At 44.5% G+C, this 14,234-nt stretch overlaps 1 protein-coding gene across 2 annotated transcripts in view; it reads left to right on the forward strand.

Annotated features, from left to right (window-relative positions):
• Window positions 1-14,234, forward strand: part of LOC116806985 (zinc finger SWIM domain-containing protein 6) — a 294,044-nt gene that overhangs the window by 2,210 nt on the left and 277,600 nt on the right. The window lies entirely within an intron of this gene.

Genomic DNA, 14,234 nt, shown 5'->3' on the forward strand with positions numbered 1-14,234 from the left:
CTTTCTCAACTGCTTGCACTGGGGGAGATTACAGCTTATCAACAAGGCTTGCTTTCAACAGTAGCCTTTTTTGATGTGGAAGGATTGATTTGGGTTGCTCACTTCCTAGAGTCCTCCTACAGGTCTGCCTAGAGGATTTTGGCTGTCAGACTCTTTTAAGATATGCATAAGTGAGAGACTGAGTCCTTAAGCTGTACATAGCATGGTACTTTACCTCTTGGTTGTCTCCTGCTAGAAAGGATCCTGCATGACCTCCAATACTAATTAAAGCATCTAGTTTCCTTCCTAACTTCTGCTGGTAGTCTTTATTGTACATCTTTATCTGGGCTTTTAAACTAAACACTTCACCTTCCTGAAATGAGGACATTTCTTAGTCTGTTGTCTTTCCTGCTCCATTGCTGTGAGTCTTCTAAAATTAAATGCCTCCTTTCTGTCAAATTATATTTTAGGCTGATCACAGGTGTTTAATGTGATACTTTTGTGAACTGACCATGATTTTATGCAAGCTAGGTTTAATAAAGTGCCAGCTTGAACTCTTGTCCCCTTAGTGAATGAAGAGCAGTCAGGTATATCAGTCCTTCAGGTTTTATACCAATTAATTTTTCATGTCTGTCTTCATTTTAACCCCTTCACTTCTACCTAAACTTCCTCTGCTATTTTGAAGGCATACAGTTGGAGAAACTGGCTGTTCAGAGCAGCATCCTGAGCTATATGCAGTTTTGTTGCTCACATGAAGCTAACAACTAGGGAAAAGAACAATCCCCATGAGTAATGCAAGAGATTCTTTAAACACAGTCAAATAAAACAAAAGCATTTTGTTTTGAAGCTTGGCTAAGCTATATTCAGTGTAAGAAGTACTATCCCAGGAAGGCTGAAGGGTAATAGGACCTGAGTAAGGGAAGAGGAGAGTAGCAGTACTTGTACACTTCTTTCATCTAAATGAAATTCTTAAATTATTTCATGTGCTATTGGTGGATGTATGTACTTTAATTATCATGCTTACACAAATACAAGATTGTGACACAGATTCAGGTTAGTCTAAAAAAAGTATTTACATTACATTTTATTTGTAACCAAGTATGTTTTGTCTTTAATCTGGGGAAGACTTTTTTTTTTTTTCCTGTGTCAAAAAGTCAAAAAGTATTTTTGTTGGAAAGGCATTTAAGAGCCTGGGTATTTTGCGTCCTACAGTTGAGTGAGCTTCCTCAAACCTGGCAAACAAAACACAGTGGGATTTATGGTTTTTAGTGGAACAGACAGCTCACAGTGGATGTTCTCATCGCAACTCTGGGGTTGAGTGAAAAACAGTCTATCACCATAAAACAGAACTTACCTAGTTCTTTGCTTACAAACTTGCTCACAAGTTCAGGATTTTGCAGAACTGGTTAAGGAATCCTGACTTTTACTTGCCATCCTTTCCAAAGTCCTCCAGAAGCATTATGAAAATACCTTCACACCAGCTTAAGGTAAGAATGCTGTCTCTGGGTGCATGGACAGAAGCTGCTTGCTGTAATTTCCTCTTTGGACCTTCATCTTTCACTTTCCCAAAAGACAGCAGGTAAAGTCCTATAGTTTCCTTTCCAGTCTCTGTTGGGAGACAATTTTGTTGTTGGAGCAATTTTTGTAGAGTGATGAATGTGCCACTAGCTGTGCCTTTGCATAGTTTTTGTTGCTGCAATAGGTGTGAAGTTATACAAAGTTGTTTGACCTAGTTGAGAAGTCTAAGACAACGCTCAGGTTTTTAATTTTGAAGATATGAGGAAGAGGTCATAGTCGGTTCAGATAACTACTACTATTATAATAGTTTTGTTTTATCCACTTTGGTGTTATTTGAATTCAGGTCAGTGAGTTCCTGTCAATTTCTGGTGGGTTAACCTTGGCTGGCTTCCAGGTATCCACCAAAGCCTCTCTATCACTCCCCTCAGCAGCTGGACAGGAGAGAGAAAATATAATGTAAGGTTCAAGGGCAGGGAGAGATCACTCACCAATTACTGTCACAGGCAAAACAGACTTGACTTGGGGATATTAGTTTAATTTATTACCAAACAAATCAGAGCAAGATAATGAAATATAAAAAACAAATCTTAAAATACCCTGAGACAAAGTTAAAATTTATCAGGGTAGAAATCCATTTGGATTTAGGTGAAATGTGCTGCTTTGAGCTTGCTAAATATGCTGTTTAGTCTGGTAACTGCAGCACTAGCAAAACTACCCCAGCTAAGGAGAAAAGAATGCAAATTTCCACACTAAAGAGATAAATAAGAAAGACTCCTTGGACCTTGAAACAGACAGGGCAGAGTGACCCAGGAGTTCTTTCTGTACTTTCTGACAAAAACTGAGTACAAGTGTAACTAGCTGTAAGTGTAACTCGAAATCAACAGAATGAATATGCATGAACCTATTGTGAAATTCTATGCATATGGAAATTAGTAAGGGTAATAAAAAAAGATTGGGAGTTCTCAGAAGTGTGCATGTCCATTGAAGGGCAATGAGTCCCCACATGCATCCATGTGAATAAACATGCTGTTCCCTACAAATCTTTATTAGAATTGTGGAATTTGATTTTTCATCCACGTTTCAACCCAACCCCACCAACCCCTTTTTCCCATGCTCATCTTCACTCCCAAGTTCTCTACCTATTTCTCCCAAGCAGCACAGGGGGATGGGGAATGGGAATTGTGGTCAGTTAACCACACATTGTCTCTGCTGCTCCTTTCTTCTCATGCTCTTTCCCTACTCCAGAGTGGGGTCCCTCCCATGTGAGACAATCCTTCGCAAACTTCTCCAGCATGGGTCTTTTCCATGGGGTGCAGTTCTTCAGGAATAGACTGTTCCAGTTTGGGTCCCCCATGGGTGTCACACAGGTCCTGCCAAGAGCCTGCTCCAGCATGGGCTCTCCCATGGAGTTGCAGGTTCCTTCAGGGCACATCCACCTGCTCTGACATGGGGCTGTCCATGGGCTGCAGAGTGGATCTCTGCTCCACCATGGGCTGCAGGGGGACATCCTGCCTAACCAGAGTCTTCATGGGCTGCCAGGGAATCTCTGTTCTAGAACCTGGAGCACCTCCTACCCCTCCTTCTCCACTGACCTTGGTGTCTGCAGAGTTGTTGCTCTCATATATTCACTCCTCTCTCCCAGCTGTTGTGCAGTAGTTTTTCCCCCTTCTTAAATATCACAGAAGTGATACCACCATTGCTGCTTGGCTTGGCTCTGGCCAGCAGTGGGTCTGTCTAGGAGCTGGTTGGCACTAGCTATGTTGAATATGGGTGAAGCTTCTGGCATCTTCTCACAGAAGCCACCCTTGTAACCCTCTCTTTTACCAAAACCTTGCCACAAAAATCCAAATACAGAGTTATGCTGTGCAGGTGGCAGATTTAGATCATCCAGCAGTATCTTTAAATGTATCCATCTTTAAAGATAAAATTGTGTGCAGACTAGATGTGACTCATGAAGTTACTTTCACCACATATTTTCTGCTAAATGCACCCCAGAAGATCTTAAAGTGCATCAAGTGCTTGGATAGACTTCCATCAAGTTGAATCTGTTATAGAGTTAGAATGTGAGTATTTGGTCTGTTTTAGCTCAGAACACACTGGCAAAAACAAGAGACACAAAACTGACTATTCTGAGTCTTTAAGAGATACCCTTTAATAGTATCTTCTCATAAATAACACTGTACCAGGTTGTTGTGGTTTGACACTGGCCAAATGCCAGGCACCCACAAAAGTAATTTGCTCATCCTCTCTTGCTCTCAGCTGGGCAAAGGAGAGGGAAAAAATTTACAAAGGGCTCATAAAATGAGATGAGGACTGGGAGAAAACACTCTAAGGGCAAAACTGGTTCAAATTTAAATGTATCAAGTAAATTTATTATTAACAGTCAGAAGAGGATAATGAGAAGTAAAATAAGCCTTTAGAACACTTTTTTTCCCCCCCTCAGCCCTACCCTCTTTCCCACCAACAGCGCAGTGAGACAGTGTGGGGGATTTGGTCAGTTCGTCACCCAAGATCATTTTCTGTTTGCTCAGGGAGAGGAGTCTTTGCTATGCTGTGGAGTCCCTCCCATGGGAGACAGTTCTCCATGAACTTCTCCAGCATAGCTCCAATCTCACGAGCAGCAGTCCTACCAAAACTGCTGCAACATGACTCCCACTCCCATGGGCAAACAGTCTTTCCAAAACTGCTGTGGTGTGTGTCACTCATCCATGGAGTGCAGTCCTCTAAGGATAGGCTGCTCTAGTTTGGAAGCAAGACCCCTCTCTGTGTCTCTGGAAGCAGGGGCCCTCTCTCTCCATTTGGGTCTTCCACTGGATCACAGCTTTTTCTGGCATCCACCTGCTCTGTTGTGAGTACTTCTCTCATGGGCTGCAAGTAGATCTCTGCATGCCCTGTGGACCTCATGGGCTGGAGCACCTCACTTATGAGGAAAACCTGAGGGACCTGGGCCTGTTTAGCCTGGAGCAACAAAGGTAAAAGCAAAACTGAACCCTGTGCTGTTTATTATGAAGATGCCACAGACAGTTGAGATTTAGACCTTATATTTGTAAGAAAAAGGTGACATTCACTTCATTAGATGCAGTGGTTGTGAACTTTTTGAAATCCTTCCACTTTTAATTGCTAAAAACTTGAAATACCTTCCTGATGATTGTAAGATTTTTAATATCTTTTTGCATTCTGGTTATTCTGAATACAATTTGGTGCATCCTGATTAAACCTGCTTTAATTTGATGCATGTGGAGAGAGTGAAAGGAACTCAAAGGTGAAAAAGGCATCTGAAAGTTGTAATAACTTCAATTAACTTGGTCCTTTAGGAAAAAATGTGTTTCCTCAGAAAATGGAATGAAGTATGCATGTGCTATACCTTGTTCATCATTTGAACTTAGCTATACCTGAAATAAAATATGAAACTTTGAATTGTACCATAATTGGCAGGGGTTTTTAGAGTGAAAAATATAGCTGGTGAAGAGAATCTGTGGCTTTTAATCAGTTCAGTGAAAGTTATGCTGTTCTCGAGCTGTTGACAGCATTCAAAATTGATGTACATCTACCCTGTTAGACTTATATCGGCCTACCTAGTATTTCATTTAAAGCAGGAACATGATCTACAAGAAAACCTTCATTAACCCTGTGTGCCAGTGGTGATTTTGCTGCTCCTCTTGCTAATGCTCTTGCTTTTCGCAATAGCACTTAGCATGAAGATAGCCTATTTTTGACACTCTGAGGTTAATTAAATTTATCATGCTGTTTACACAGACTAATTTTGAAGGCTATCACCAAATAAGTGTGGGAAAGAAAAAAAAAGTCTGAGTATATTGAAATGCTTATGTGTTTTGGAGGCTTTCTTCCATTATAAATACAGAATCTACTTCCCAGCTTTCATTTTCTGCATGTAGTAATAGGTTTTCCATATATCTACAGCTGTTTATCGTGTGAACAGCTTACAAAAGCTCAGGCTTTCCAGAGCTAAGGTAAGTTGGCCTCTGGGTGAAGCAAAGACATTCAGTAGGGTGAAAAAGGTATGGAATTTCTTTTTCCCCCCAGAAGCACAAGCTTAAAGGCAGCAGGCAACATGAGCTCAAATCAGAAGCACATCTGTAAATTTAATTGTCCTGATTGTGGTGTTACTGAAAAGCAAGAATGTAAAGATGTTCGATGGGGTTCCACGGATGGATTTGGGGTGAATATAAGCGAGATCTCTGTTGGTTGCTCTTGGGGGATGAGGTTTATTCAGGATGCAGAAAGGCCCTGCCTTGTGTTGTGTAGCAGCACATGGCTGGGCCTGAGGTGATGGGGGAGGGGAGAGACAAAGGGGGGAGCAGGGACTCTCGGAGGAAGTTCCAGGAGGAGAGGGGAAGATCCAAGAGGGCATCTGGCCCCCCAGAGACCCCTTATCAAGGGGGGCTTCGAGGTGGGCTGGAACAGGACTTGGGTCAATGGGGTCACAGACACTTGATGTTTCAGGGGAGGGTTACAGGTGTGGGGTGAACCATACATTCTGGGGGGTGAGATGGAACAGTCAATTTGACTTTTGGACCCCTCTGTAAGTGAGGGTATTGTCCAGCCAGTAGGGGGTGATATATTCATCCTGGCTGTACTATTGTGGTTCTTAATCATATTTATCTACCCTTCCCAACACAAGAATTTATTTTTACCTTATTGTCTTTAAGGATGTTAACATTTAGAAAATAAAACTGTATGCTGCATTTTGTGTTGTAAAAAAATGTTGTAATGCACAGAGAATAATTCTGTTAAAATAGAGGGGAGGACAAATTATCTGATTTGTCTTGTTGAGGAATGGAGGGGTCACTAGGGCTAAACTAGATTAATTAAACCCTGGAGCTCTTGACTTTTCCTGAATTTGGCATTATGTGGTAGTGTTATGGAAATACTCATTCAAATAAGTGACCCTTGCTGTTAGTAAACCAGTATCTTGATATGCTTGCTTTTGTAATACTCCTTCCACAGCCATAGTACCTCTTATTTTTCATGTGTTATTACTTAGATAAACTTAAAGGAATGCTACTTATCTCCCCCTTAATTTGCCAAGATGAACAGCTGCATTGCAGGGGATCAACACGAACAGGGCAACATTCTAGAGGTGGGGGAACCCCAGGAAACACTGAGACCCATGTGGAGCTGGCAGCTTGTCCTAGAGTAGCTGCCTCAGCATGGGTGGAGCCAGGAGTGACTGCTCCCAGTCTCATAAGGAGTCCCTAGGGAGCAGGAGCAACTAGGGCATGGCCCAGCAGTAGAAGGCCCTTCCACTGGTGGCTGAGTGGGAGAATCAAAGTACACACAACCCAGCAACTTGGCACCAGTCTGTGACCATGTAGGAGAAGCTAGCAGAGGCAGCAGACAGGCACAGTAGTTGGTGCAGAAGGGCACAAAGAGTCCCCATCATCCCCAGTCTCAGTAGCATACGCTCCCTCAAGTGTGATTTTGACACATCACAGTGCTCATTCCCCTGTAGCTGCTGGAGTCATTGCACCAATTTTGTCAGAGGCTTCTACCCAGACAGACCTTCTGATGGTCGCAGGTTGTCAGGAGTTCCTGATGCCATGAGGCTGGGGCTGACAGTCATCCCTTCTGCAGAAGGTGTGTTGTTGATGAGCTGTGTCACCAGGTCAAGGAGTTACGTGAGGAAGTAAAGCTGGCTGTGCTGCATTTGTGAGAATGAGCGAGAAATTGATAAAGTATTCTCAGAGGCGCTAGTCTCAGGAGTCTCAAACCTCCATTGCAGTGGAGAGGCAGGTAGGCTCAGAACCATGTCAAGCACTAAGGCAAAGGTCTGTTGAACATGCAAGCTGGAAGCTGGTCGCTGCTCATCCAAGGAAGAAGGCTCCTCCTCCTAAAACTTAGTGTTGACAAGGTTTATGTCTTGGTTTAAGACAATTAAGACAGCTATCTTATTAATCACCTCTGTTGGAATCTGCCTGCATCTGTCTTGCCACTTCACCCATAGAAACTGAATTCCCTGGGCAGGTCCCTCGACCTTACTTTGTTTGATAGAAAAATCCACTTGCAGGAGAATCTGGATTATTCCCTTTCCCAAAAACTTCCTCTGCTGTGTTCCCCCATACAATGATGTCATCAATCTACTGCAAGTGTTCTGGAGCCTCACCCTTTTCCAGTGCACTCTGAATCATTCCATGGCAGATAGTGGGACTGTGTTTTTACCCCTGGGGCAGTCGGTTCCAGGTGTAATGGACGCTCCTCCAGGTGAACATGAACTGTGGCCTTCACTCTGCTGCTGAAGGAAGGGAGAAAAACTCATTAGCAATATCAGTAGTGCCATCACTTTGCTGCCTTGGACTCCAGTTCACACTGAAGTTCTAGCATGTCCGGCAGCAGCACTCAGTGATGGTGTGACTTCATTCAGGCCACAATAATCCACTGTCAGTCTCCACGCTGTAAGACTTACACACAGGCCATATAGGGCTACTGAAAGGTGAGAGAGTCTTGCTGACCATTCCCTGACTCTCCAGTTCACGGATCATCTTGTGTATGGGAATCATGGATTCTCAGTTTGTTCAGTATTACCAATGATGCACTGTGGTGGTGGCAACCTGTACCTCTGCTGTTCTTTGACCCTCATCAGTTCTACAGCAGACTGGTCCTCTCAGAGACCAGGCAATGTGTTCAACTGTCTACTGCCTTCTGTCTCCACAGGAAGCTATCCCAAAAGGCCACCTGAGTCCTTTTGGGTCATTGAAATAACCACTCCTGAGGTAATCTATGCCAAGAATACATGATGCCTCTGGACCAGTCACGATGGGGTGTTTGTACCACTCCTTCCTGGTCAAGCTCACCTCAGCTTCCAACAGTTAACTGCTGAGAATCCCCTGTCACTCCAGCTATGGAAACAGGTTCTGCCCCCACATGTCCCAGTGGTACAAGTATATATTTATGCCAGTGTCAACCAAAGCCTTGTATTTTTGTGGTTCATATGTGCCAGGCTGTCAGATCCATTCAGTCCAAGAGACATGATTTTCCCTGGCCTCTATCTGGCTAGAGGCAGGGCCCCTCTCGTTCTGGGTATTGTAACTTCTCTGGTCATACATTCTGGAGGTCCCTTCAAGGGGATCAGACATGTCATCCTCCCTTCTGTTATACGTAGTAGCTCAGTCACAGGAAATTGGAGCTACATTCATTCTGGTGGAGCTCCCTTCATTAATAGTTTCCTCCTTTAGCTTACACACCTGTGCTGCTAGGACAGAGGTGGGTTTTCCATCCCATCTTCTCATGTCTTCACCATGCTCACACAGGAAAAACCACAGATTGCCTCGTAGGATGTACCCCCTCTCCCTAACTGGGGGACATCTGTTTCTGATAGCAGGGGCTCTGGTCTGTACTGACAAAACTTGGAGAAAGTCCTCTTTAAGCTCCTTTCTGAGTTTCTGATGGCTTTCTGCAATCTTCTCTTCCCATTTCCATATATGTTCAGTCAAGTCTGTTTGCACTGTGGAAACTTCGGCTCGTGTTGGGGTGTGGACAGTATCTTTGTATGTCCGGAATCTCCTTGTCATAGTGCTCACCCTCTTGTTTCCCTCGTTCCATTGCAGCATCGCTAGGAACTGAGAGTAGACTTGTGTCCCAAGTCATGCAAGTTTGAGCCACATCAGTATTGTATTTTCCCAGGTCTGGACTCTTAGTGGGTTGGTCGTTGTTTGAGAAAAGGATAGTTATCACAGCCAGTTCTCGCAAGCATTGGATTCCTTGCTCCATGGTTTTCCAAGGGCTTTGGTGCAGCTGGAGATTTCTGGGCAAAGGTATCTCTCCTTCACACTTGTTAAGAGTCACATCCAGAGGCTGAGAGGTTCTGGCAATCCCCTGGTCAATACCCACATCATGTGACAGAGATTCCAAGTGCCTCACTTCAGTACTGTCCAAAATTGTACTATGTCTTGGTTTGAAAAGACAGGAGTCTGTGAAGGAAGGCAAGAGCCTCCTGTGAAATGGAAAAGGAAAACCCCCTCCCTCCAAATTACCACAATTTCAGAATTAAAATGCTCTTAGGCCAAGATATGGGAATGAGGATAACAGATCTTTACTAAGAAAAAAACTAAATTTAAAAAAATGTAATTAGTACAAACAAAACTACTGATTGAGTCAGAAACCTGACACCCTGAGGAGTCAGGGTGTTGGTAATAGTCCAATTAAATGGTGGCTGTTCCTCCTAGAGAGGCAGATGAAATGCTGCTGAAGCAGTGGTCTGTAGAAGGGTGTAGTTTTCTCTGAAGGTCTGGTGATAGAGTAGATGGGCCTGGTCTTCCTCTGGGAATCTAGCAGAGAAGAAAGCTGCTCCTCTGGGAATCCAGTGAAGGGGCTGCTCTGATGTCCCAAAAAATGCTGATTTTATTCAGGTAGGGATGCTTGGCTCCTCCCTCTGGGTGGAGCATCTCACAATGGGATGATGTAACTTTACCAGTCATGCAGTGAGTCATTTAATGGCCTATTAACAGAAGATATCTCCCCGGAGGGAGACATTGCTCTTGGAAGAGATAAGAAAACTGCCCAACAGGAGATACCTGCCCCACCTCCAACAGATGGCAAATAGAATACATGCTTATCTTACAAGCCAGGACATACCATTAGCTGCAGTGTCCCAGACTCCAATCAACCAGCTCAATATAGACTCATTGGGTCATTGGGTGAGGTCTTTCCTCAGATTGCAGAGACTTTCTAAGGACAAAGATTCAGTGATTATTTCTGGTTCTGTGAAGGTCCTGCCTCCCCATCATCATCCACCAGGCAAATGGGCTTGTGTTTTCTCCTCTGGACAGAGGCAACTGCTATTGGCTTAGGCTGCTCTTCTGGTTTAACTGCAGCCTGAGCGACCATGGTGTTTGCTGATTTGTTCTCCTTCTCCTCTGGCTGTAGTTAATGCTGTACAGTAATGAACAGCATGCAATAAGCATTAGCCAGGGCCCAGCATACTGCAATGAGCTGCCTCTCTTTGGAGCTGCCACTGCAATTTTCTTTCAAATATTCTGCTACCTTAGCTGGGTTCAGTATTTGTTCAGAGGGGAATGTCCAAACTATTGGGGCAGAGTATTTCTTCAAAATCTGGCCCATTTCCTTCACATCCCATGCCACTCAGGATTTTCTACCACTCGGGCAGATCTCTGGGCAATCTCCATGGAAATCTCAGTCTGATTCTAAATGTGCTGTAGACCATAAAGAGGAGACATAGCAGAATTAGCAACAAAAGTACAGTGTCTTGACCATCCAGAGGGAACTGAACATTCTCAAAAGGTGATGTGTCAGACCTGAGGGGGAGAAGGAGGTGAAAGTTGGGGAAAAATAATTCCCTGCTTTTCTCCCATGAGGCTGGGTGTGATTATTAATAAACCCCCAGAAGTAGCAGCTGAGACCAGGACAGGCAAACAACAACAAATACACATCCCAAATGATCTTCATTGCCTCTGATATTATCTATTCATAAGCTGATATCACAGAGAGTATCAACAAAACAATCTTGGTTTGTGTCCCTGGTCCAAAAAAGAGCTTTATCTTGGGGAAATTGTACCATATATATGAAGAAGTATACAAGCTTAGGTGCCACAGCTCCATGACTAGACTGAGCAGCATAATGATCAATGAGTTCTGTACACAATACACAAATGTTTTGGTTGAAATTTGTTGTATCGTGTTGCAACAGAGTTCATCATGTCTAGAGAGAGTGCAGCTGCCAGTGCCGGGCATGGGAACAAAACAAGACGGGTCTTTGTTTCATAAAGCTAGAGAATCCATTTATTACCCTCAAGGAGGAGGGGCGGGATGAAGACAAAAAGATCGGGCAAAGGCAGGGTCATGGGGTTTGTATAGGACATCACAGGGGTGGAGTTAAGTTTTAGGTCAAGGGAGGAGTTATTAGCAACACAAGGAGGGTAAAAGCAAATTCCCGCCTCTTTGGAACGTGGGCACTTGACACGCCTATTCCTCGCAGCCCCCCAAATCACCAGTCTAGCCCAGATATATGGGGGCCTTGAGGGAAGGCGGATCAGGAGCTGGGCAAAGATTCCAAAAGAGGCTCCGATTCCCTGATGTGGTTGTCCAAGCTGTTTGTTCCATGAGATGAAGGGGAAAAGACAGCGAACCAGGAAGGGACAGAGCCTTATCTAGGCTTAGGACAGGGAGGGCTTTTTGGCCCTCCACCAACCCCACTGGGGCAGGAAGGAGGGGATCATACTATCAGGTCCAAGTTACAGGGGTCTCTGTGGAGAGGGAACAACCATTGCCCGAGAGCAATGCAACACCTCCCCCTTTTTTGTTTAACAAGGTTACAGGAATTCACTAGGTTCAATTTAACCCTGAGTATGGGTTTCCTACCACCTACAGTTGGCGGCGTAGTCAGATCTCTGTAGGTTTGCCAACTCTATGTGGTTGACTTCTGAGGTAGAAGGTATGAGACCCTTGATAGCTTTGAAAATCAAGTGACGTAGGATCCCGAACACCAAGGTTAAGAGGAACAGAATAACAAGAAGTAACAAAATTGATCTAACAATAGAAGTCCACCACCCTGTGAATCCCCAGCCCTTGAACAGTTCTTTGAACCAATCCTCGGATTCTTGCTTCACTTGTCCAATCAGGCTGTTCATGCTTCGAAGGGCAGCATGGACGTTTGGAGCTTTTGCGGTCAGGTTCATGCAACAGAGTCCTTCAAACTCCTGGCATTCATGTCCATGCAGCAACAAAAGGAAATCTATAGCAGCACGGTTTTGAAGCGTGGCCTGTCTGGTAATTTACTCTTCTAGGAGAGAGCTGATGGTGGCAGACGTTAAGTTTGCCTGTTTGACTACCCAGCACTCTAGGTGGCCCAATTCACCTAGAGCTTTTGTTGCTGCGACCCACAGAAGGAACAGGGACACAGCAACTCTTTTTGACTTGGCCCAATGAAAAATTTCTGAGTTACAATTTGGGTCCAGATTGCCTGCACTCCTCTTTTGAATTTTGTTTCCTGATTTTTTTTTGTAAGTCCATTCACCAATTAGAGTTTGGTTGGGTGTCAATACAGACAGCCTCCCTATGGTACATGGCCCTCCTAAAAGCTGAGAAGGAATTCCTGCCCATGCCTGATCCCCACAAATCAAGAACAATCCCTTAGGGAGACTTTTAGGACTTGAGTGAGATGGGTTTTCTGCCCTGATATGGCTTGTGTTCTGACACCACCTTCTTGCAGTAAACTCCCCACGATGTTTTATGATGTGGTACTCATTAGTGCTAGAAGGTTTTGGGAGGACAGAAAAATGTACGCAGTAAGCTGCAGGAGAAGAACCCAGTAGCTCTAACTCTTGGGGTTCCTGAGCTATCCTGGGCAAACCTCACAACCACTCCTCTAAGGATTTCATGATCACCACAGCTTGCCTCTGATGATCTTTGCGTGGTCGGGTTGTATGTGATTCTGGGATTTCTTTGGACCTATGTTTGTTCAGGCCTGCTGGAAATTCTCCAGCCTGCCATGGAATTACTACCAGACAGTTTGACATTGGGTTCTTTGCTGCTGCAGTGGACAAGCAAATGTTTTCCTGCTGAAGTGTCTGTGCCAGGGTCACCCAGACGTTTTGAAACGGCTGAGGGACGATCCACGCAGCTGCCTGACTGCTCAGCATTAGTAAGATGACAACTTGGATGGGGTTCATCACAGGGTTGAGTGGGAGGTAGGTTTTCTCTAAAAGGGAAAAACAAACATTTTTAAAACATGTTAAAAGTTTCTGTTTCCACCAGAAGGAATTCACACATAGGAAAATTCTCCTTCTTCCATTCAGCAGCGTCTTCTCTTTGAAGCATCAGCTACTTGCTTCTCATCCCCTTCTGTATGACCTGGATTCTTGGGGACAAAAGGTTTCACCCACTTCTGGGGAATCCACCGAGGGCCTTAGGGAGTAGCTACACACGCATAGCCACGACCCCAGGTTACAAGTCCATAGGGACCCTTGGTTTCCCAAGTTTCTGGATCCCTAATCAAAATCGGTGGACGCTGAGATAATTTGAATTGATTGCTGCTGTTAAAATGACGTACCACTGGTGGACTCATTTTCAAATGAACATTTCAGAGAACTGATGGTAAACATGGCTTTGGAGAGCTTCTCCCATGGAGACATCCACAAAGTTGAACTGTTCTGTCTGTGCAATACCTGCTTGGGCATCTAGTGTGCACGCTCGACCACGGCTTGACCTGTGGGAGAGTGGGGGCTGCCAGTCTTATGTTCCACTCCCCACTGCTGGAGAAATTCCAGGAACTCCTTGGATGCATACGCTGGGTCGTTATCAGTTTTAATTGTTTTTGGAATCCCCAATACTGAAAATTCTTGCACTAGGTGCTGTTTGGCATGCACAGCCTTTTGTCCTATATGAGCAGAGGCATACACTGCACCTGAGAATGTGTCCACGCTTACATGAACACATTCAAAGCGACCAAAACTATGAATGTGGGTAATGTCTTTCTGCCACACCTCACAGCTGCGAAGGCCTCTGGGGTTTACCCCCATGCCCATCGATGGCACGGCCTGGAGCTGGCAGTTGGGACAGTTGGCCACAATGGCTCGAGCCTGACTCCGTGTTAGCTGGAACTGTCAGATTAGACCTGGCACATTCTGATGGTAGTGTTGGTGACTTAGCTTTACCTGTTGGAAGATGTCAGGGAGATGTGCTTTTTCGAGTGGAGCATCAAGGGAGTCTGCTTTGCGGTTCCCCTCTGCAATCTCATCTCGCAAATCAGTGTGTGACTGTAA

The sequence above is a fragment of the Taeniopygia guttata genome, chromosome W, assembly GCF_048771995.1.
Source record: "Taeniopygia guttata chromosome W, bTaeGut7.mat, whole genome shotgun sequence".
NCBI classification, from domain to species: domain Eukaryota; kingdom Metazoa; phylum Chordata; class Aves; order Passeriformes; family Estrildidae; genus Taeniopygia; species Taeniopygia guttata.